The sequence below is a fragment of the Vanellus vanellus genome (genome assembly GCF_965231255.1).
Source record: "Vanellus vanellus genome assembly, contig: HAP1_SCAFFOLD_672, whole genome shotgun sequence".
NCBI lineage: Eukaryota > Metazoa > Chordata > Aves > Charadriiformes > Charadriidae > Vanellus > Vanellus vanellus.
The window spans coordinates 7263-10531 of record NW_028126979.1 but is presented as its reverse complement, the minus strand read 5'-3'; the positions used below and the strand labels follow the sequence as shown (position 1 = coordinate 10531).

Sequence of the window (3269 nt, the reverse complement as noted above, 5' to 3'; positions counted from 1 at the left end):
GGTGGGAACACGGCGTTGGGGTTGGTGGTAGCACTACCACCACCACCACCAGCATTTTTGGCGCAGTAGTAGGTGGCCGTGTCGGCGGCCGTGAGGCGGTTCATCTGCAGCTTCAGAGTGCTCCGGGAGTTGTCCCTGGAGATGGTGAAGCGCCCCTGGACTGACGGCGCGTATGCTGTGGTACTACCATCGCTGTAAATACCCGCGATGAACTTGAGGCCCTTCCCGGGCGCCTGTCGCACCCAGTACATGGTGGTGCTGCTGAAGGAGAAGCTGGAGGCCCGGCTGGAGGTGTCTGGAGGTCCCTCCGGACTCCACCAGCTTCTCGGCCGCCCGCAGCCCTGGGGACGCAGGGGGCAGGAGGGGACACCCCGTGGGTCTCCCTGGTGCCTCCTGCAGGTTGGCACTGGCCTTGGGGGAGCAGCCGGGGGGTCCGGGGGGGCTCTGGGACATGGAAAGGGGTCCAGGGGCTGTGTAGGGGTCCGGGACTCGGAGCTGGAGGTGATGCGTGGGGCCGACCCCCTCCCATGCAAATTCCCCCCACCGCCCGCGGCCTTCATAAACCCTCCGCTCCCACCATGGTGGCATCAACCCCCACCTCCCTTCCCTCCTCAACCCCTTCCTTCTCCTCCCACCATGGGTGTCCACTTGGTCGCCACCACCCTCCTCCTCCTCGCCGCCCTCCCAGGTAGGTCCCGGCTCCTCTCACCCCCTCCCCGGGCGCGGATATGGGGGGGCGCCGGTGGGACCGGGCGACTCAACTCTCTCCTTCCTCTCTCTCCCTCCGCAGGGCTGCGGGCGGCCGTGCAGCTGGTGGAGTCCGGAGGGGGCCTCCAGAAACCCGAGAAGGCCCTCACCCTCCTCTGCCAGGCCTCCGGCTTCTCCTTCAGCAGCTACAGCATGGGATGGATGGACAGGCGGACGGGAGGGGGCTGGAGTACGTCGCGGGTATCGATAGCTATGGTAGCACATGGTACGCGCCATCGGTCCAGGGGCGCTTCACCATCTCGAAGGACAACTCCCGGAGCACTGTGAAGCTGCAGAAGAACCGCCTCATGGCCGCCAACATGGCCACCTACTACTGAGCCAAAGAAGCCGGTGGTTGCAGTGGTTATGGTGGTGGCACCAACTCTTCCAACGTTCCCCACCATCCCCGAGCTGTTCCTCAACTCCCACCGTCTCCCCCACACCCCACCACCCAACCGGGACCCTTCCACCCACCACCACACAGCCCTCCACCCAACCCAGGGCCTCGCCCCAACCCTCGGCCATGGGCCCCGAGCCCGGTCTGCACCCCCGCGCCCAGCCTGGACCCCCGGCACGGGGCACAAACCCTCCCACGGGGCACACACCCACCACCGCCTCCATCTGGTGGAACCCCTCCGCTGGGAGGAGACCCTGAGGCCGTTTGGGGGGTTCAAGCCGCGGAGGAGAATTCTCCGGGGAGACCTTCTCGCGGCCTTCCAGTGCCTAAAGGGGCTCCAGGAGAGTGGGGAGGGAGTTTTTCCGAGGGGGAATGGCTTCAAAGTGGACGAGGGGAGATTTAGATGAGATTTTCGGAAGGAATTTTTCCCCGTGGGGGCGGTGAGCCCCCGGCCCAGGTTGCCCCGAGAAGCTGTGGCTGCTCCATCCCCGGAGGTGTTCAAGGCCGGGTCGGACGGGGCTTGGGGCAACCTGGGCTGGAGGGAGGTGGCCCTGCCCGTGGCGGGGGTTGGGATTGGGTGGTCTTCAAGGTCCCTTCCAACCCAAACCATACTGTGATTCTGGAGGTCCTGGCGTCCGGCCGGCGCCCTCGCTGCAAGCCCACAGCCTCCGTGGGGCCCAAACGCCCGGTTCTTGACCCAAATCTCCGGCGTGAGGTGGGTGTAACGAGGTCTTCGTCTTCGACTTCCGCAACACCGGCATGGGATGGATGCGAGAGGCGGCCGGGAAGGGGTTGGAGTGCGGCGCGGGTATTAGCAAGGATGGTGGTTACCCATCCTACGTCCCGTCGGTCCAGCGGCGCTTCACCATCTTGAAGGACAACTCCCGGAGCACTGTGAAGCTGCAGAAGAACCACCTCATGGCCACCAACACGACCACCTACTACTGCGCCAAATATGCTGGTGGTAGTGGTGGTGGTGGTGGTGGTGGTGGTGGTGGCACCAACCCCACCACCGCGTCCCCAAATCACCTCCTCTCCCTTGAAGACCTCACGCAGTTTTTCGGGTCTTCTGGCAAGCCGGGAGCTTTCCACCAAGCACAAAACCTTTTATCGGTCCCAAATCCTCCGCTTTTGGCCCAAATCCGTGCCCCGCCCCTCCTCTGCCAGGCCTCCGGCTCCACCTCCAGCAGCTCCGGCGTGGACTGGCTGCCTCAGAAACCCGGAATCTTCCCCAAATCCCTGCGCCAAGCCCAGATGGATCTGTCAAGCACCGACATCCCTGCCCCACATCCCCAAATCCCAGCATTTTCCCCCCAAATTCCTGCCCTGAGCATCAACGTCCCCACCCCGCATCCCAAAATCCCACCGTCTGCCCCCAAATCCCACCGTCTGCCCCCAAATCCCACCGTCTGCCCCCAAATCCCGGCTCCCAACCCTTCATCCCCAAAACCTCATCATCTTCCCCAAACATCATCATCTTCCCCAAATCCCATTGTCTTCCCCCCAAACTCATCCCCAGCATCCCCAAAATCCCGGGGTTTCCCCCCAAATCACGGCACCTTCCCCCAAATCCTCGCATCAGCATCCCCGCATGCCAAAATCCTGACATCTTCCCCAAATCCCGTTATTTTCCCCAAATCCTTGCCCCAGGTATCAGCAGCCCGGCATCCCAAAATCCCACCGCCTTTCCCAAAATCCCATCATCTTTCCCAAAATCCCATCGCCTTTCCCAAAATCCTATTGTCTTTCCCAAAATCCCATTGTCTTTCCCAACCCCCTTGCCCAAACCTCAACCGTTTTTCCCTAAATCTTAACCATTTGCCCCAAACCTCAACCGTTTTTCCCCAAATCTTAACCATTTGCCCCAAACCTCAACCGTTTTTCCCCTAATCTCAACCATTTGCCCCAAATCTCGATGGTTTTGACCCAAATCTTGACCTTTTGCCCCAAACCTCAACTGTTTTTCCCCAAATCGTGACCACTTGCCCCAAACCTCAACCGTTTTTCCCCAAATCTTGACCTTTTACCCCAAACCTCAACCGTTTTTCCCCGAATCTGGAGCATTTGCCCCAAATCTCAACTGTTTTGCCCCAAATCTCGATGGTTTTGACCCAAATCTTGACCG

At 61.3% G+C, this 3269-nt stretch overlaps 1 gene segment (V, D, J or C); it reads left to right on the top strand.

The window, feature by feature from the left end:
• The first annotated feature begins 636 nt into the window (after nucleotides 1-636).
• Nucleotides 637-1085, top strand: LOC309685587 (immunoglobulin heavy variable 3-23-like). The segment is given in 3 exons: nucleotides 637-688; nucleotides 791-948; nucleotides 993-1085.
• The last annotated feature ends 2184 nt before the right edge of the window (nucleotides 1086-3269 follow it).